General features: G+C 33.8%; 1 protein-coding gene across 2 annotated transcripts in view; it reads right to left on the bottom strand.

Moving 5' to 3' along the window:
* LRRIQ1 (leucine rich repeats and IQ motif containing 1) overlaps positions 1-22,671 on the bottom strand; it is a 184,334-nt gene that overhangs the window by 41,229 nt on the left and 120,434 nt on the right. The window lies entirely within an intron of this gene.

Genomic DNA, 22,671 nt, shown 5'->3' with positions numbered 1-22,671 from the left:
CCAAGTGAAATAAACTACTTTGTATGTTTACACGTTATTTGGATTTCTCCCTAGTTGAAATATATGTTGAAGACTCTTGTTTATTTTTTTCTATTAGATTGTTTGTATTTTAATGATTTTTAGAAATTATACATTTTGGATATGAGACCTGTGTTGGTTATGTGTGGAAAACCTTCTCAATCTCTGTGTGTTGTTGTTTTACTACTGTTATGACATTTTCGGATTTACAGAGATTCTTAATTTTAATGTAAATGTATTTATCAACATGATCAGTACTTTTTGCATATTTTTAAAGAACCGATTTAATATCCAAGATTATGAATATATTCTTTCATATTGCCTTCTATAAGTTTCATATTTTTGCTTCTTACATTTAGGTCTTTGATGTAGCTAGTAATAATTATTTTAGCATAGATAATTGTTTAAGTAAGATTTACTGAAAGGTCTATTAATTATTCCCCAATGATTTAAAATGTAATCTCTCTTATAATATCAGTTAAGCATCTATGCATGGGCCCCTATCAGTAGTTGTTTTCTATACTACTTTATTCTACCCTAACTTACTCTACCCTACCCTATCCTACAATTACTATTATCCCATCCCATCCCATCCCATCCCATCCCATCCCATCCCATCCCATCCCATCCCATCCCATCCCATCCCATCCCATCCAATTCATACTATACCATCCATACTATATAATACCATACCATACCACACTGTCTTCACTGTGTCTTTTACTTCAGCTCTATAATAAGTTGTGGTATTTGGCAAATTCTCACACTTTATTCATCTTTGTTGAGTGTGTTTTGCTTATTTGTGGATTTTGACTTTCCATACAAATTTCACATTCTGCTTGTCAATGTTCATTAAAAAAAAAAAAAAAAAAAAACTTTGACATCCTTGATATACTTTTATAACTTCCCCATAAGGTCTTGCACATCTTTTGTGAGATACATTCTTAGGCATATGATTAAAAAGTACTATCACCAGTGGCAATTTTCTTTCTTCCTGGTTGCTTGCTTATAATGTTAGGTTTAAGATTACTGTTAAGATTTGATATAGTCTCATTCATTTATTTTAGATTTTACTTCACTTGCTTCTGAGGTCAAATTCATAAATTCCTCTTTGAACTTAAGGTCCGCAAGTTTAATACCTATGTTTTCTTCTATAAGAATCATATGACTTCACTGATATGTGGGATATAAAACTGAAAGCAACAAAGGAAAAAGACAAACAAATAAAGAAACAAAAACTCATAGACACAGATATCAGTCTAGTGGTTACCAGAGGGTAAGGAGGCAGAGGGGTGGGATGGTAGATGAGGGTAAGGGGATCAAATATACGGTGATAGAAGGAGAACTGACTCTGGGTGGTGAACATACAGTGTGATATATAGATGATGTATTACAGAATTGTACACCTGATACCTATGTAATTTTACTAACCATTGTCACCCCAATAAATTTTCATTAAAAAAAAAAGATTATGGTTAAGGTAAGTTTTGGTAAGTTATATTTTTCTAGGAATTTTTCATTTCCTCCAAATTTTTAAAGTTATTGCCATAAAATCATTCATGATATTCTCTTGTTACAGTTTGAAGTTGTGTATCATTTGTTATCCCACATAATTTTCATTCCTGCTACTATTTATACTTTCTTTTATTTTCATGATCAGATTTTCCATCAAAATTCTTTTTAAAATTAGCTTTATTTGATGCATTGTTTTACATTTTTTTCTATTTCATTAACTACTGCTCTTATATTACAATATACAGTCTTTCGTTATCTGTTAATTTTTAAAATTTCATCATGATTTCTTTGACTCATACATTTTTTAGATGTCTCTTAATTTTCAATAAAATAATGATTTCCTAGTCATCTATTTTTAATTTATAGTCATTAGCATTATATTCAGAAAACACAGTGCAGTATATGATTTCAATCCTTAAGAAATTTTTGGTACCTGATTTAAGGCCAGTATAAGTCAAAGTTTTGTAAATATTCTGTGTGTACTTGATGATCACGTGCATTCATTCTCTAGCTGTTGAGTGTTCTATACACGTCTTTTAAGCAAATGTTATTAAATTGGTTTATCAAATCATGTCCTTACTGATTTTTTGAGTGATTGTTCTACAAATTACTAAGAAAGATATGTTAAAATCCTCCCAGTATAGTTTGGAATTTTCAACATTTCCTAGGTACTTCTTTAATCTTTGCCTTATATTATTTTCAAAAAGCTTAATAAATAACATTTCATTTTTCAGAGCAATTTAAGTTTAAAACAAAATTTGGAGGAAGGGAGAGAGATTTTTCCATATACTCTCTGCCCCCACAAAAGCAAAGCCTCCCTCATTATCAACATACTCCCCTCTTCCCACTCAGTGGTACATTTGTTATAATCTGTGAACTTACATGGAGACATAATCACCAAAACTCCATAGTTTATATTAGGGCTCACTTTTTTTACGGTACACTCTATGGGTTTGGACAAATGTATAATGATGTTGTATCCATCATTATGGTATCGTACAGAATAGTTTCACTGTTCTAAAAATCCTCCGTGCTCTGCCTCTTCATCCCTTCTCTCCTGTCCCAACTCTTGGTAATACTGATCTTCTTGTCTCCAGTCTTGCCTTTTTTTTAGAATGTCATATAGGATCATACAGTATGTAGCCTGTTCAGGTTGGCTTCTTTCACTTAGTAATATGCATTTAAGCTTCCCCCATGTCCCTTCATGGTTTGATAGCTCATCTGTTTTTAGCACTGAACAATATTCCATTGTCTAGGTGTGCCACAGTTTATCCATTCACCTACCAAAGGACATCTCAGTTGCTTCCAAATTTTGTCAATTATGAATGAAGCTGTTATAAATATGTGTGTGCAAATTTTTGTCTGGACATAAATTTCCAACTCATTTGGGTAAATACCAGAGTATGATTGTTGGATCATTTGGTTAGAGTATGTTTAGTTTTGTAAGAAATCTCCAAACTGCCCTCCAAAGAGGCTGTACCATTTTGCATTCCTACCAGCAAGGAATGAGAGTTCTTTTGCTCCACATCCTCGTCAGTATTGGGTGTTGTCTGTGTTCTGCATTGAGGCCATTCTAATACTAAGAGTGTAGTAGTATCTCACTGGTGTAACATGGATTTCCTTAATGAAATAGGACGCGCAGAATCTTTTTATTTGCTTATTTGTCATCTGCAAATCTTCTTTGGTGAAGTGTTTGTCAAGGTCTTTGGCCCATTTTTAAAATCTGGTTGTTAGTTTTCTTCTTGTTGAGATTTAAGAATTCTTTGTATAGCTTGGATAGTAGTCCTGTATCAGATAAGTGTTTTGCAAGTATTTTCTCCCAGTCTATGGCTTGTCTTTTAGTCTCTTAACATTGTGTTCAGCAAAGCAGAAAGCCCAACTTATCAAGTATTTCTTTCAGGCATTGTGCCTTTGGTGTCATAATTAAAAAGTCAAAGCCATATGCAAGGTTATCTAGGTTTTTTCCAATGTTGTCTTCTAGGAGTTTTATAGTTTTGCATTTTACATTTATATCTGTGATCCATTTTGACTTAATATTTGTGAATGGTATAAGGTCTGTATCTAGATTTATTTATTTATTTATTTTTGCATGTGGATGTCCACTTGCTCTAGTACCAAACATTTGTTGTAAAGACTGTCTTTGTTGTGTTGTATTACCTTTGCTTCTTTGTGAAAGATCAATTGACCATATTTGTGTGCATCTATTTCTGGGTGCATCTATTTCTGTTCCACTGATCTGTTATTATCTATTGTTTTGCTAATACTACACTGTAACTTTATAGCAAGTTTTGAAGTTGGGTAGTGACAGTTCTTTGTATGTGTGTATGTGTGTGTGTGTGTGTGTGTGTGTGTGTGTGTGTATGTGTGTGTGTGTGTGACTGTTTTCTGGTAACTGGTTTATTTAACCATTTATAGGTAGTATAAATACTGATATCGTTCAGTGTATATATCATCTTGTTTTGAGCTTTCTATTTTCCTGAGTACACTATGTTCTTTTTCTTTACTTTTTTGGCTTCATTTTTAATTGAATATTTTTTTTATTTCTGTTGTTTTCTTTCTACTAGTGTGGAATTAATAGCATTTGCATATAATCATTTTAGTTTTTGCCCTGGGTATCATAACATATCTAGTTAACATAATCTAAAATTAACCAAATTTTCCCTCCTTCTATGGAATATAATAATTATAAAATACTTTAACTCAATTTAGCTTCATTTTGACTTATATACATTAATATTTATTTGTATTTTATGACTTAATATCACAAGACATATTATTGCTATTCATATTCGTTTGATTTTACCAACATATTTGTTATTTATCATCTTTTTCTATCTTCTTGCAACATGAGTTTTTCATCTGGGATTTTCTTCTGAAATGGACTGTCAGACTTAAGTAACCCTATAATTATAGTAAATCTAACCAAAATACTATGTCCTATTATTTTCTAATTTTGAGTGTTCAATTTGTAAAACAATTATCTTTATAAAATTGTTTTACTAATTTGAAAACCATATTCATAATAATAAAAAAAAAGCCAAACTATTTACAATGAAGTTTAAAAGGAGAAAACAAAAAACAACAAAAAAAAAAGCAATAAGTTCTATCATTAGGTAAAAATATGCTGTTTTATAATTCTGTCGTACTGCAGAAACATGTGTGGTTAAACACTATTTTAGTTTTTTAGTGGGCATAGATAAAAAGTATGCTTTAAATAGTCACAAATTCATTCAGTCTCCAAATGCGTGAAAAAAGCTATTCTTCAGAAACTATTTTCTACAGGAAAAGTACAGAGTTAGAGAATACTGTGGTTTTTGATCAATTCATACATAATTTTCTATGGCTACAATGTTTATTGTGCTTATTCATTCCCATAACTTAACAACTAAATAAGTTTAGTAGACATTTACAAATTCCTCTGAGACTAAACATGGAAAATTTTATTTCAAAATTATTCCTTATTTTCCAAAAGTTATTCACAAGAGAAATAGAAATCCTGTGTTATTTATTACAGCTGGTATATTAAGAACATTTTAAAATGTCATTCATTTCCATATTCAGAAATATGACATTACGGGAGATTTTGTGGGGAAATATGGCCTCCTGATGAAGGAGAAACACCATCGGCTTTGGAATCAGCCAGATGTGGGTTCAAATTCATAGTTCTCTGACGTTAGCCCAAAACATCAGTTGCATTCTTCAAAACTATGGGGATAATTCTATTTTTTCTTACAAGAATGTTGTGAAAACACAATGAGATATACCGAGTCCCTAGAGAGTGTTCTGGTTGCTCAACAAATAGCATTCTATCTTCTCTTCCTCTGAGGCAGCTACCTCAATGTATTAAGAATATTAGATATCTAATTCTCAGTATAGATATTTACTAAAGTTCCTTATCATATTGCTTAATTACTAGCCTGGGGATAGAGAATTAGTCTTTATATATTTATTATAGTTATAATCAGAGATACATTTACACATGAAAATGAATTTCTTTCCTAAAAATACCTACAATTTTTGTTTTGTTTTTTATGAGAAAACTGAGATTCAGAAAAGTTAAGGATTTACAGAGGATGCAATGGCTAACTAGTGATAAACGAGAAAACATCTAAGTCTTATACTTGTGCCCTCTTTACTATATTGCTAATACAGTGGTACCTCGGTTTTCAAACGTAATGCACGAGTTCTGAAACATTAGAAAACAGCCGACAGCTAGGCCTCAGGATCTTGCACTCAGCGGAAGCCGTGTGACATGTTCAACTTCTGAGTCGTGTTCGAAAACTGAAGCATTTACTTCCGGGTTTACGGAATTCATAAACCGAAATGTTCATCAATGGAGACATTCGAAAACCAAGGTACCACTGTACTAAGTCAACTGGTGAGTTTAGGGTTGCCTGAAAGCACAGGTGAATACTTTCCATGTCAATTTGGGTCAAGAGCACCCACTAATATATTCTTTTGAGTTATGGAGCCAGAAGACAGAAATAGTTTCTTAAGTTTCTACAGAAAAATACCAGTACATTAGGTCATATGAGCGCTGAGTAAACCTCAGGTTTATAACATTAGATAACAGTCTAAAATACAGTGTGCTGTCTTTGGACTTTAATTGCTAATGGTATAGGTAATGCATTTTAACAGTAGCCCAGGTTTACTAATCTTTTCTTCAGTTAATCTGATTTTATGTTTAATCCATCCAGTGAGTTTGTAATATCAATTATAGTTCATTTTTTATGATTACTAATCACATTTAACTTCTAGAAGTACTATCTGTTTTTTTTCAAAGCTTCCGAATTTTACTCGTCTCTTACTGCTTCATTATATTTTCAAATCCGTATTTATGTATGAAAGTACATCATGTATTATGTACTTAAAGATGCTTATGTTTTATTCTGTCGCTGATAAGTCTAACACTTTCAATTCAATGGACTGATCTGTAGTTTGATTTTTGTGTGTTTTTTTTCGTGTTTTTTTTATTCTCACTCTCCTGGCTTTTTTCCTAAAGTGTTTAGTAATTTTGTTACTGTTTTAGCTTGTTTATGTTCTTTAGATCTACACTAATGGGAATCTTGAGAGGTGTAAATTTAAACTGTCCAACTCTGAAAGATTGTTGAGTGCTTCTGCTAGGTCCTAGAGGGCACATTTCCACTTACCTTGGATTATTCCATTCATTGAGTAATGTCAGGGCTGTCAGGAGAGTGGTGATATTCAATGTTTCCCCTCACTATTGAATCTAACTATTTACTTTTTCTTAGCTTCTACTGTAGGTCCCACGCCAGCCTTCTTGGAGACGAGCTACTTCACTCTCAGGAAGCATACCCTGGCTGAGGGAATGCCTTTGAATTAATTATCTGTTTATCTTTTACTGGGATTTTGCTTATTCAATTATTATTTTTTTAATTCAGGGTTATTTTATTTTACTTTAAATTTAAGTATAGTTGGTATACAACCTTATATTGGCTATATAGTTTTAGGTGTACAACACAGCGATTTGACATTTTTATACCTTACACTGTGCTCACTCCACTAATTCTAGTAATTAGCAGTCACCATGCAAACTTATCACAATATTATTGATTATATTTCCCTTCCACCCATCCCCCTACCCCCTCTCTTCTGGTAACCATTTCTTCGGTCTTTATTTCTATGAGTCTCTTGTTGTTTTGTTTTTGGATTGTACATATAAGTGAATATACAATATTTGTCTTTCTCTGCCTGACTTATTTCATTTAGCATAGTACCTTCTAGATCCATCCATGTTGTCACAAATAACAAAATTTCATTCTTTTTTATTGTTGCATAATATTCCATTGTATATATACACACCATAATTTCATTATCCATCTATCCATTGATGGACACCTAGATTGCTTCCATATCTTGGCTAGTGAAAATAATGCTGCAATGAACATAGGGGTGCATATATATTTTCAAATTTATGTTTTAATAACTTGATCTTTTAATCTCATAAATTTTGTGCCTATACTTGCTTGGATTTGAGATTCTCTACCTTTTCCGTCCTTATTACTTAAGGCATCAGTTCAGAATGAGGTTTGCAGAACTGGAGAGGTAACATTGCCTTGATGAGTCTTGTTTCTTAATTATTAATATACAATTTGGGGATTACAACAATTCCTTTGCCATACTATCAGAGTTGAATCATATTAAAAGATTAATGTGTAATAGGGGCGATGCTAAAATTTTCAAAGCTTTATGACATGGCACTTACCAATCAGAAAGGACACTGGCTTTGAACTAGAGCACAGTTCTGGAGGACTCTTATTGTGCAGGCCCATAATTCTTTGGTTACTGAATAGTATAGACTTGCGAGGGGCTTTCCACGGGAGGGGTAATGAAGCCTTAATGGGTGGCATGGCTATCATGGGGAGAGGCTCAAGGAACTACTGTTTACCAATCAAATAAGAACAGATTTCAGTCATACTTATATATGTCAGTCTCTATCAGCTCTATTTATGTGCTCTTAAATTTTAGAGCACTATATTATTTCATAGTATCTATGTTTTGATCTTGATCTTGCTGGAAAGTGATGATTGAAGGTTTTCATATAATATGTCAACTACTACCTGGCTGATGTCAACTTTTAAGCTTCCATCAATTATGAGATGTATTCTGAGTTCAGAGAAGGTAAAGTGTAAAAAAAAAAAAAGAATATCTTAAAATCAATGAAATACTAATGAAGTTATTGATGTTTTTATCAGCAGACTATGTTCTAGAATATGAAATACAATTATCTGTAACAGACAATCTTGATCATTAAATTAGCCAGCCCCAAACAAGATTTATGCAACCTAATTTTTGATTATTACTCTAATATAAATTTGATATACTTTATGTGAATTGCTTATTTATTTATTTATTGTTTATTTATTTATTGAGTGCCTACTATTGTCAGACATTATTCTAAGGTATAAGGATCTAGCAGTGAACCAACAGTCCTGAACTTCAGCAGCATATGACATAAAGACATATGATAAGCACTTAGGACAAGTAAATCAGTCCTAGGTTCAATGGGAATAAATAAAAAGTGAATTGTTCTTTGGTAAATTCTAATCAGGAATACTGTTTTTATAATGTGCTTTGGAAGCCCTAGGAGGCTTTGCAAAGTGCATGTCAGTAGCTGATAAGGGAAGTAGCCAGGAGATCAGATGCACGCTTAGCTGTTTTACATACTATATTGAATGTGGAACAATATTTCATTTAAAGAAAGAGGTTTTCTGCTAAAATATACAGTTTGAAAATCATTCATCTGGTGGACAAACCATAATCAGCATAAAAATGTTTAAATTAAATTTCAACTCCACCGCCCATTTGTAATTTGACTTCAAATAACCAAACCACATCTAAATACAGGACTGACAAACAAATGATTCCAAATGATTCTGATCCTAGTTTCAGTTAGACTGAAGAAAGCTATGCAAAGTATTCTATTTGGGCTGCTATGCATGGAGCAGGTTCCATCCCATAGTGCAACTGTAAGAATTCTGGGACTACCTTGTGTTCGTTATGTGTAAGGGTATCCATGTTTTACCCTGCTTTGGGAGGCATATAAAGAAAGGAATATCACCAGAATAATTATTACAGTATGTGCTGGGAGTTGTCATATGCCCTTCACATTACACTAATTGTTATTTAATTCTTAAAAAGCCTGAGTGATGCTCCCCATTTTTAAGGTGAGAAAATGTGAATTGAGTAGTTTGCCCCAGTGACAATGGTGAAGCTATGAGTTACAGCTGGCAGCCTGCCTTCTCTAATCCTTACCATTATTACACTACACCATGCCACCTCTCCACATCAAGTTTCTATACCCTAGACAGGGGTAGATTGGGGAGGGAGGAAAAGAGGGAGTGAGGAACGCAGCGTGTTCTTTGAAGCAGGAAAAGGTATACACATACAAAACCATTAGATATATACACTTTAAAAATGCACTATAACAATAAAGCCCACTTGAAGATAAATGAGCATTTATTCTAAAAACTAATGAATCACACAGATTCCTCCATATCTGAAAAAAGACATTGTTTGTGTATTTCACTAGCTGTGAAATACTACTATTAAAGTACTCCGACAGATGTATATACACAAAATAACATAGTTTTACACCCTGGTAGGATAGACAGCATGTGTAACTCAGACTAAGGTGGCTGACAGATCTATGCAGGCAGACCAACTTTCCTGGCTAAAAACCAGGAGTCACGCTTGTTACATAGAACTCTCAAGGGTACCGTGCAATCAGAGGTCACAATCGAGGCAACAGAAGCAATGTCACCATATCAGAGAATGGGCCAATTCAAATCTGGTCCCTGACAGTCACTGAGGTCAAGGCTTGCGGCAAATAATTGTGTTAAACAGGAATATTCCCTGCACACTTTTAGAATTGTCATCTGAACAAACAAGTCCAGGTCATCTGTAGGTTAAATCTGAATTCTTTATACTGGTACTTAGTGCTTACTTTCTAGTCTTAAGTCCTTACAGTTTTTAAACTTACAACTGCAATTTTCTTTTGATCATGTAAATGTTCAATTTTTTTTTGTTTTCTGACCTTAACAATAAACTTTCATTTAAATGCATGCATTTGTTGTTCAACAAACCCTATAGCTTTTAGTTGCTTATTTTATGATTCTTTAGAATGTGTGAGATCAAAACTGAGAATTTATATTGTTTGATAAATTATATGATCCCTGTGGGAAGTGTAAATCTCAGCTTAGTTTAAACAGCCCAAATTAAGTGTCAATGTCAGAGACTTTTCTCAATATTTACTTTTTAAAATCATATTTTTAAGTTTAGTTCTATTTTTACTTCGTAAATTTGGTAATTGTATAAGGAGAAAGAGTATCAAACGTATGTTAAACATTAAAACTGTTATTTTAAGGAAACACTTCTTGACCTGATTAAAATAATTAACGTTTCATAACATTATATTTCACATCCAAATTATGGAAAAGCCAAAAAAATTATCAAAATAAACTATAGTCAATTACATTTTCAGATCAGCAAAATGCACTTGTAAGAGTCTTCCTTCCCCTAATCCAATTGCCAAAGGCATTTTAGCTGCTCAAATAGGTGGTTAGAAACATTCCTTTCATGCTTTTTGAAATATATAGTTTTTTTGTTGATGTGTTGTTATTCTTTTATGATTTTAGCCTTTCCGTAGCTATAAATACTAATAAAGACAGATTACACTCACACACACACAAATTCACGTATACACGTACATATATAAATGGAGTCAATTTTAAAATCACAGTTCTCAAACTATTCTGGTGAGTTATTGAAATAGCATTATTTATAATTTATTTACTTATTTATGTTATTATTTGAATTACCTTAAAGGAAGAGAAATGAGGAATTTTCTTCAAGTTAATCTTTTAGAGACACTTGGTGATTATCCATCATAACGGGCAATAAAATCGGTGATTTTGGTAGTTTTAAACATGATGAGCAAATAGAAGACGATACATTTCATTTTGATTCTTTCATATTTAAAATACATAATTCTACTTTAAAAAGAAGAATTTTAGTCAAACTGTCATCTACTTCTTTAATTCTATGGCATTTGACTTGTTTCTAAAATTATCTGAGTTTCACACTCTAAGACCTGGGTCACAACCTTATTTAGGGACAGGAAATAGTTATCAGGTCACTGAGTGGTCAAATGAAAAAGGATTTGAAATGCTTCAGCACTTAGAACTCTATTCATTGAAATGATTGACTCCTATGTTGTTTAAAGGTTGAACTTTCTTTACTGGAATAAGTCAGTTTATGCCTATATCATTACAGCAATTTTTAAAAAAATTCACAGAGTATATACAGATTATGAGTATAAGTGAACAGCTTTCTATAGTTACAAAAAAGAACATTCTTTAGGATATGCACAGATATTTTAATTAACAACTTATCTAAGTCCAAGACTAATAAAACTCCCTTGGCAATTGGATGCAATAAAATTGGGGTAAAAGCAAAGGGAACTTAAAAGTTATTTCTCTATCCTATTTTTTTCTTCCAAAGCAGACTTATAACTTGCTATGCTAGTTTAGCAGCACATTTTACTATTATATGGATAAAAGCATATAATTATTCCTTTGTAATAATGATTAACCCAAGTCCATGATAGTTTTTTTTTTTTCCGTTTTTATAGTCAACTTACATACTTCAAGTGAATACAATCTATCTTTGATGATGGAAATAGGTAAAATAGGGGGAAGTTGGGGCAAAGTGAGTAAATCTTTTAGTTGCGCCATTTAGCATTAGATTAATTTCCCTAGAGTACATGATCATTACTGGAAATCAAAATTATCATTTTGCACAGTTTCCAAGGCATGCGGTGTCAGGGATTTTACGCAAAGGGAAGCAGAAGACTGGAAAAAATATTTTAAAAACATAATGAACAGTGGTAGAAGAGAATTAAGGCAAAGTATTGTTGAAATAACTCACTTTCCAATGTTCGCAAAGCCTCAGAATAGGACATTATGAAAATTGCACCAAATAAAGGTGTCCTATATTTACATACTGTTCTATATCATTATGAAAAGGTAAGAAATAGATGTTTTATTCCACAAATGTTAAAGGAAGCTATCCTATCACTGATGGACAGAAGTTGGAAAATTAGGCACAGATTTTATTTTTAAGTTTTATTTTATAATAAGAAACTGGGCCATTAAAACTATGTAACCAAAGCTGGAGTGCGTGCACTGGAAGGCCCCTGCAGTCTTTTACAAGTTTTCTGAGGCCTTGGTTGTGAACTGGGTTTGCACTCTGCCAGCAGAGCAGCTCTGACCCATGGAGAGCACTCCTTCAGATCAACACTGCCTCGGGCCTTTCTGCTTTCTCCAAGAAGTCTTACATTTCAGGCATCAAGTTGAATTTCTTCTGGAGATGATTAACCCAAACCCATGACAGATTTTTTCCAAGATATCCAACCCCTTATGTTTATTTTATCCTGGCTCTTTTTTGGATATACTGGACACAAGTAACTTACTCATTTTACATGTTAAAGGGTTGGTGAAGAGCCATTAATTCCCTTACAAAATGAGAAAATATTTCAATGTGCCGGTCTCTATTGTGTGAGCTAATATTAACTATATGATTTCAAATTTTAAGAAAGATGTTTCTCCTCTAGTACAGAATTTTTTCAAGCATTTCATCACATTTCAAGATAGGGATCTTAGACTTTTGGGGAAATGCATTCTTGTGGTGTATTAAAAATCACAATGTTAGAAGGATCAGTTACTGTTTCCAAAAGCCCAGTTTGTAGGGGGTTTCAACTAACTTAAAGCTTGGCACACACAATTTTAGTTAATAGTCAAATAAAAATACATAAAAGGGCCTATTCTCCTTCTTTTATACCAACGCTGTTATTGTTTTTATTGCTACAACATTTTCTTCTTATCATGGATGAGATGAGTTGTAGAAACATAATTCAGGTGCTCTTACGTCCTTCACAAAGTAAAATATTTCAAATTCAGAGATGATTGGATGACATTTTTGGAGATAACTATTAGTATTTTTTGAATATGAACATTATTTTCTTCTCTGAAGGAACAGTGCAAAAGGGTAAGATTTTTATAGACATTTTTGAAGAATATATTCAATTCTCCTAGGATCTAAGGTTCCAAATGCAATGAAAGTTTTACTATGAACATTCAAGTTATTTAAGAATTTTTTTAAATATAAAAATACTCAAATATATAAATTCCTAACACAGAGCCATAAAAAAGTTTACTCAGTAATATATTTGGATATTTGCTCTTCTAAAATTAACAGAAATACACCAAAGGAAAAACATAAAATTAAATTTAAGGGACATTTTAAATGTAAAGTCTGGGTTTCAATACAGTGTCCGATAAGACAAGCAGTTTAAGGGAAAATGTATGAATTCCAATTTACCGATGTATCGCCAAGAATAAGAACTAATTTCCTCAGATGGAAGTTTGTGCATATGCATGTGTAGATAAGTATATGAGAATGGAAATGAGCACATGAGATTGGAAAGCAGCTTCAAGGTATACTCCACTACAAACACAATTACATTTGAACATAAGCATATCATTTATCGCTGACAATTCTGAAAAACTTGCAACTTTGAGTTTGATATAAACTTTGCATTTAGCATTTGGGTGATGATAAAATATTGACTCTATGGTAAATGGTGTAATTTCTTAAAATTAAGTCAAAATATTACTGCTAATAATAATTCATTTAACTAACTTGCATATAGTATTTGATATAATCGTTTTGCTCTAAATAGGAAATCTCATATACAAGTTAAGGTCACTAGTGCAAAGAATCATAGGCTATATTTTAGAAAACTTCAACGGATAATTTTATTTCTACATAATATTGACAAACACTGCAAATTGTTAAAAAAATAAATTCTAGAATCACAAGAATTTTAGAAAATTATTATTTTTTATTTTATTAAATGTATTGGGGTGACATTGGTTAGTAAAATCATATAGGTTTCAAGAGTACATTTCTATAATATAGCATCAATTTGCTGCTCTACCTCAGAAATTTTGGAAGTATTAGTTGTTTTTTTCCCCCATTCTTGAATGCAAAATAAATTTTATCTTATAAAACGTATCAATATCTGAATCAAAATATTTTATCTCTAAGTGGGAGATAAAAACTAAGTTAATTTTTATAATTAGATTTTTTACTGGAATGTTTAAAGGTATCAGTTTCTTCTTTAATTCATGCTTCAATGGACTACCTAGGTTCAAGACCTTATACAGAGTGAAGAAAAGAAATGACAAGGGATAGCATATACACTGGGGGTGGTAGGTTAATGCCAGAAGTGTGACTGATTGATTGATTGACATCACTTTTAGAAATCTGGATTGAAGCTATTAATACCATCAAATTTGTCCAGCCAAAACTTATTTATTTATTTAGTTTACGTTTTTATTTTACTTTTTAATTAAATTTACTTGGGTGGCATTGGTTAGTAAAATTATATAGATTTCAAGGATATAATTCTACAATACATCATCTATATATTGCATTGTATGCTCACCACCCGGAGACAGTTCTCCTTCCATCATCACATATTTGACCCCTTTACCCTCTTCTATCACCCCCTTACCATTTGGTAATCACTAAACTGTTGCCTGTATCTATGAGTTTTTGCTTATTTGTTTTGTTCATTTGCTGCTTTCAGTTTTATATCCCACATATGAGTAAAATCATATGGTTCTCTATACTTTTTCTGTCTGACATATTTCTCTTAGCATGATAATCTCAAGATCCATGCATGTTGTCGTAAATGGCAGTGTTTAATCTTTTCTTATGGCTGAGTAATATTCCATTATATATATGTACTGAATCTCTATCTAATCACCTGTCGAAGATACTTTGGTGTTTTCCACATCTTGGCCACCATGAATAATGATGCAACGAAAGTAAGGGTACATATAACTTTACCAATACATGTTTTCAGATTTTTTTGGTAGATACCCAGAAGACAGCTTGCTGGTGTTTGATATAATCTTTTTGTAATTCTATTTTTAATTTATTGAGGAACCTCCATAGTGACTACAAATTTACATTCCCACCAGAAGTTTATGAGGGTTCCTTTCCCACCCCACCCCAACCTCTTCAACTCTTATTATTACTTTTCTTGTTGATAATAGCAATTCTAACAGGAGTGAGGTCGTCTCTCATTGTGGTTTTGATTTGCATTTCCCTCATAGATACTGAAGTTGAGTATTTTTTCATATATCTGTTGGCTGTTTGCATGTCCTCTTGGGAGAAATGTCTGTTCAGTTCCTCTGTCCATTTTTAAATTGGATTATTTTTGTTGTTGTTGTTGTTGTGAGTTGTATGAGTTCTTTATATATTTTGGATATTAATCCCTTATGTGAGGTTTTTTTTTGCAAATATTTTCTCCTATTCAGTTGGCTGCCTCTTTGTTTTGTTGATTTTTTTTTTTCTGTGCAGAAGCTTTTCAGTTTGATATAGTCCCTTTAATTTATTTTTGCTTTAACTTCTCTTGCTTTTGAGGTCAAAGCCATAAAATCCTCTCTATACCCATGGTTCATAAATTTAGTACCTGTGCTTTCCCCCATGCAATTTATTGTTTCAGGTCTTATGTTTAGTTCTTTGATCCATTTTGAGTTAATTTTGGTATATGGTGACAAATAGCAGTCTAGTTTTATTCTTTTGCATGTGGCTTTCCAATTTTCCCAGCACTTTTTATTGAAGAGACTTTCTTTTCTCTATTGTATGTTTTTGGATCTTTTGTTGAAAATTATTTGCCCATATATATGTGGGTTTATTTCTGGCTTCTCAATTCTGTTCCATTGGTCTGTGTGTCTGTTTTTTTCTGCCAATACGATGCTGTTTTGATTATTGTCGTTTTGAATCAATACAATGAAGCAGCTAAAATTTAGAGTATAATGGATCACTGACCAGAATCTGTATCCTATCTATTCACTCAGGTATATGCATTTATTTACCTTCACCTGGAAAATCCCTTTCCATGGAAGAATAATAACTGAGCAGAATAATAATTTCCCCAACAAACATCCATGGTATTTTAAAATATAATGTTTCAAAATGTATCCAGTATTATAATCAACTTCTAAGTTGTATAAATTTCATTGTAAATGACAACTGTTTCTGATAATAGCAACAGCTAAAATGTACCAAGCTCCCTATGCATTAGGTACTGTTCCCAGCATTTTCCATGCACTGATTCATTTACTCAAGCCTGCGATCTATATATTATCTCATCTCATTATACCAGTTTTATAAATGAGGAAACAAATACAGAAATGTTATGTTATGTTCCTAATACAGCAGAGCTGGGATTTAAACCTAGGTTGTCTGGCTCCATAGCTTGCTTACTCTCTTAAACATTAGGTTATCATTTTTTTTAAATTAAAATAATGATCTTGAAAAGTCTTGCAGAAGGTAGTAAAGCTTAGGAAACACATATGTGATCCCACAGTTCTATTAAACTACTATAAAATCTAAATGGAAAATAGAAATCATTTAGTTTTCTGAGAAACATAAAAATATACATTGACTTTATTATATTACTCAACTCTATTCTTCCAAAAAATGTTTTAAAAACTATGAAGGGACACTGTTTATAATGATGAATTTTTTCAAGACCCAAAACCTCACAGCTGGTTGAACTTAAGTAGGAAATGACTAAATGAATTCCCAAGTTTGCTAAATAGATCTAAGGGGAGGTTGAGACAGTGGTACCTAAAGCTTGAATGTGAACACTGAATGAGTTGTAAGTTTAAGTTGGGAATAGGCCAATATCTGACTTTGAGTAATAGCAATTGGCAGAAGGAGTGTTTCTGAAAATCCAAAGATATTTTTTTTAAGGTCAGAACTGTTTATTAATTCAACAAATACTTATTGAGTGCCTAGTATAGATGAATCTAATACTGTTGTTAGGTTCTGGGGATGGGAGGAAACAGAAATATGACTAAGATTCGATCCTTAACCTTGGAAAAATTTACAGTCAGGGGAAGAAATCGATGAAAACATATAGTTATAGGACAGTATTAGAGAGACATGGGCAAAGGCCTATGGGAGGCTTGGTAATATTAGGAATGACTTACAGATGAAATAACATTTATCTGAGTCATGAAGGATAAGTAGAAGTCTGAAACTAGAAAGGTGAGGAAAAGCACTAGAGATAAAGGAAATAGCATGAAAGTATGAAAGGAAGGACATTTTTTTTTTTGGGAAAAGAACAAGCAGTCCATTATAGTTGGGGATATACCGAAGTAGTTCAATATGGTTAGGGGATATTTTAGAGGTGGGGGAGAAATGGTATAAGGTGGTGCTGGAAAAGGTAGGTTGGGAACAGTATGTAAAGGGCATTGTATGCTTAAGTCTTTGGAATTTGTACCTGAGGAAACAGAAAGACGTTGCAAGATTTTTGAACAGGGGTATGCTGTATGCAGGATTAGAGTTTAGAAAGACATTGCAGTACAGGTATACATGATAGCATTCACAAGACTGAGAGATGTATGGGTATTAGAAAGTAGGCTACTACAATATTTCAAGGCAACAGACATTGCAGGCAATGGCTCATGCGGGAATAGTGCTTATATTTAGCAAATGAGAAAACAAATGTGATATTGTAGATGACGTATTAGAGAATTGTACACTTGAAGCCTATGTAATTTTACTAACCATTGTCACTTCAATCAATTTAATAAAAAAATAAAAAAAAATAAAATTAAGAAAAAAGAATGATTCTGATTTGTCTAGGTTAAGTGAGTGAATGTTTAATGATACTATTATCAGGAACAGGGAATAAAAAGAATTAAACAGGTGGGCAAGTGGAATAATATAATACACTTCGTGTTAGACATGCTGGATTTGAAGAGTGACAAAAGAAGCGTCTGCTGTATGAGAAAACCAATATGAGGATTGAATAGAGAATAAGGTCAGAGACAAAATTCTATAGGATATTGACATTTAAGTAACAGGAATAGGCAGAGAAGACAATTAAAAAGGAATAGCTACATAAATAGGAGAATCAGAAGAGAGTGGGGATTGAATATGAAAAAGAGAGAAGATAAATTCTAGGGAGAGAAATTCTTGAAGAAAGGGCAAATAGAATGAGGGCAGGAAAGAAGTTCTTGAGGTTAGCAATTAAGAGGTTAACATTGATGGCTGTAGTGAATGTAGTTTGAGTAGAATGATGGGCATGTGACTAGAAGTGTACACTGCTTGATTTTACAAAAGAATGGTGCATGAGATGATAAATTACAGTGTATTCGTTTGTCTATCACTAGGCTGAAGTAGGAACTGTTGTTTTGTTTGTTTGTTTTGTTGTTGTTGTGATTGTTGTGCCTCCAGTCTCAAGTAAAAGAAAGGAAAATAGAGGCTCAAAAATTCTTTCTTTCTGAATGAAAAATGTAGAAAGAACAGAAGGTACAGAATAAAGACACTGATCAGACTGCTTAGGGGGCTTGATACATAAAAGAGAGAGAGAGAGAGAGAGAGAGAGAGAGAGAGAGAGAGAGAGAGAGAGAGAGAGATAGGATAGGAGCTTGAAATGTAGATACAATCATATTTTCAATGGCAGAGCTAGAGTTTATTCATATGTTGATTTTTAAGAAGTTAGTAGATACAGTAGAGACAGAAATTTAAGAAACAAAAGATAGAAGATAACTAAACATGTAAAATATCATGGGATCAGGCAGCAGAATACTATCCGAAGTAAAGATTAAAAGTGTAGTCTTGGAAAGGAAGTGGGACAGCATTTACTAAGCGAGAAAGAAAGTCATAGTGAATTTGGAATGCTAATGGAAATAAAAATAATGCTCGCTGCCATATACCGAGCACTGTACTGAGCGATGATTTCACCCCTCACTACTACGCTAGGGAATAGGCATCATTCTTTTCATTCAGTAGGTCGGAAGCAAGTTAAACATGCCCAGTTTACACTCTTACAGGCAACCACATGGTTAGTCATTGCTTCTATTGGCCCACATACATGTTGATGTCTTTGTTTATTCTAATATAATCTATTGACTTCACAATATTAAGGATAGAGATTTAGCCCTTTTATAGCACCTCTTCCATATGTGCCTATATGTATTGAATATGTGCCCCCTTCCCATTTCCCAGACAATTTATAATTTTTAGTTAGATCATGATTTCGTGTTTACCTCTTTACGACTATATAAATATCATTTACAATTGAGCCATATAGGGTCCTGGAACGTAAAGGTTAATAGCTTGTTTTATGGTTTTTCCTCCGGCTAGAGGGAGGTATGAGGATTTGATCCTCAGGTCAAGAAATGGTTAGAATTTAATCTATACTGAATCCAAGATCCATGAGAATGCAGCTGCACTAGACCAAGCACAGCTTTCACCTAATGGTTGAGATGGCTTATTGAGCACTAAGTAATCAATATTGAGGAAATGCAACTGCACCAGGAAAGGGGAGCTAGTCACATACCCCTAAGTGGACTGGGTTACTAACTGGTCAGGTACCTGGGGAGAATATATGACGAATTGATTATAGAAGCAGCTGGGATCTCCAGAGCTGATGGCTTCCTTGAACTGTGAGATTGTCTGCAAGTTCACAGCCTCATCTGCCACGCCCATGCATTTATGTCCAGAATGAGTAGGACACCAGATGCTGTGACCAGGCATTATAGTGTCCCCACTGTCCTAAGCATGCTGTGTGATCTTCTCGTCGTTCTTTTTTTTTTTGTTCTTTTTTAAATTTATTGGGGTGACAATTGTTAGTAAAATTACATAAATTTCAGGAGTACAATTCTGTATTACATCATCTATAAATCCCATTGTGTGTTCACCACCCAGAGTCAGTTCTCCCTCCATCACCATATATTTGATCCCCCTTACCCTCTGGTAACCACTAAACTATTGTCTGTGTCTGAGTTTCTGTTATGTGGTATATAAACCAAAAACAACAAAAGAACAAGACAAACAAATGAGAAACAAATGAGAAACAGAAGCCTTTGTTTTTAAAGCTTAGGAAACGTAGAGCTGTGTCAGGCCTACTGTGTTCCGCAAATTTAAGTGTTGATTTGGTAATCAACAGCTGCTAATAGAAAAGAAGTGGCACAGCAGGTACCAATTACATTTCCTTTCTTGTATGACTTGTTCTCTCACATTTAGCTATCTCACTTTTTACATATAGTTAGTTTCCTACATACTACATGAATCTGCAAATTCTCTGTTCGCAGGGTACATCTACTGTATGTCCATGAGTTAGTGTTCTGTAGACGTATCCATAGGTCACCCCAGAACTCTCTTCCTAGAGTATAACTCCTATCAAATACTCGTATGTTCCAGCCCATCAGACAGTCAGACAGATTTTTTTTTCCCCTCTCAGAGAGATTACTTACGATGTTTTCTGTCATCACAGAGTGTTTATTTTCTAAGCCTGCATGAGCTATCACCTTGGTATCTCCCTTCACCACCATTGTAGAGATTCCTTTGTCTCTTTTCCTTGCTAAAACTCATGCATTCCTTTTTCATGGTCTACTTTTTTATTTTTGTGGAGAAGTTCCTCCAGTAGCTTCCTGAACGAGACTGCAAGGGAGATAAATTAAGATTTGTTATGCTTTTATATTTTTGAATGTGATTAATAGTTTGCCTGTTTATAGAATTGTGGGTTGAAATAACTTTTCCTAAAAATGTTGAATACTCGTGTACTGTTCTACTATCTTCTGGTTTTAAGATGAAGGTTGAGAACTTCAACTGATAACTGATCCATTGCAAGTGTTCTGTGTTTTGCTTTCTGGAGCACATTTAGGGTCTTTCGATTGCCCCTGGTTTTATGACATTTTTCTAAGATGTGCCACAAAGACAGCTTAATTTTCATTCATTTTCCTAACATTTAATGGGCCCTCTTGATCTAGAAATTGGTACCCCTTAGTTTTGGACATTTTTGGAATGTTTCTCTGATAATTTCCTTCAATCAATTTGTTGTCATGTTCTGCCTTTCTGAATATCCTATTATTATTTATCAAGGGTTGGACCTCCTGGACTAAATCTCTCCTTTTTCTTTTTGGGAAATTGCTTTATTACTATCTTCTAACTTTATTGTCTTCCAAGTTTTCACTTCTATTATAATGGTATATTTTTGAAGAGGTTCTTTTCTAATCCCTTTCTTTTGTGTTTCATAGATGAAATCTTTTCTTAGGTCTATGAGAATGTTCATAGTATTTTTTGAAGATTTCTTCACCTGCTACAGTCTGTTTCTTTCAAGTTGATCGTTACTTTGTTTTCTTTGTTGTCATAGCTTTCTTTCAGGTGTTTAAGAATCCACATTTGTGTGCCTACGTTTTATTTTTATTATTATTATTTTTTTCAAATCACATCTGATGGTTTCAAGGGTCGTGTTTTTTGTTTGTTTTTTTCCTTTTAAAGATTTTTTATTGGGGAAGGGGAACAGGACTTTATTGGGGAACAGTGTGTACTTCCAGGGCTTTTTTCCAAGTCAAGTTGTCCTTTCAATCTTAGTTGTGGAGGGTGCCGTTCAGCTTCAAGTTGTTGTCCTTTCAGTCTTAGTTGTGGAGGGCGCAGCTCAGCTCCAGGTCCAGTTGCTGTTACTATTTGCAGAGGGCGCAGCCCACCATCCCTTGCGGGAGTTGAACCCGCAACCTTGTGGTTGAGAGGACACGCTCCAACCAACTGAGCCATCTGGGAGCTCAGTGGCAGCTCAGCTCAAGGTGCCATGTTCAATCTTAGTTGCAGAGGGTGGAGCCCACCAACCCTTGTGGGACTCTTGAGTTGAACCAACAACCTTGTGGTTGATAGTGACTGGACCATGTGGGAATCAAACCGGCAGCCTTTGGAGTTAGGAGCATGGAGCTCTAACCACCTGAGCCACCAGGCAGGCCCCTGTGCTTATGTTTTAGAGTTGTGGTCTATAAAGTTCTAGGAAACTCTTCGCAAGTGGGCATGGCCTATCCTCTGAGATCTTCACCTTGAGGTGACCTGTCTGAGTCCTATATTGGAAATACCTGATGTCAGTATTTAGCTACTTCCTCTTGGACTGATACAACTCTCCAGCAAGACTCTTCTAATCTCTTGCCTGGTGGTTAAAGGCATGGTGTTGTGAACCAAATGTTGGTGTCCCCCTGAAATTACTATATTGAAACTCTAAATGGTATTTGGAGATGGATCTTTGGGAGGTAATTAGGGTTAAATTAGGTCATAGGGTGGGGCCCTCATGATGGGATTTATGGCCCCATAAGAAGAGGAAGACACATATTCATCTCTCTCTGTGCATGCACCTAGAAAAAGCCACATGTGTACGTAGCAAGAAGGTGGTCATCTCTAAGCCACAAAAAGAGCTCTCACCAGGAATCAAATCAGCTGGTAACTTGATCTTGGACTTTCCAGCCTCCAGAAGTGTGAAAAATAAATTTCTGTTTTTTAAGCCACCCAGTCTATGGTATTTTGTTATGGCCATTCAGGTTGACTAAAAATCATGATTATCAGCATTCTGAGAGCTGAGCAGGGGAAGAGCTGGGACTATAACATGTATTGTATATACGTATAATTTTTCTTCTTAATTTTAGCAAGGTGCCAAGATTCTCAAATAAGCCTGGTGTTCCTGAGTTCAGAGACTGCGTTATTCCAATCTAAAGAATTAAGTTCAAGAGT

The sequence above is a fragment of the Rhinolophus sinicus genome, chromosome 1 (genome assembly GCF_057876585.1).
Source record: "Rhinolophus sinicus isolate RSI-liver-muscle chromosome 1, RSI-T2T, whole genome shotgun sequence".
Classification (NCBI taxonomy): domain Eukaryota; kingdom Metazoa; phylum Chordata; class Mammalia; order Chiroptera; family Rhinolophidae; genus Rhinolophus; species Rhinolophus sinicus.
Note: the sequence above shows the minus strand (reverse complement) of the source record. Positions and strands in the feature narration are given on the sequence as shown.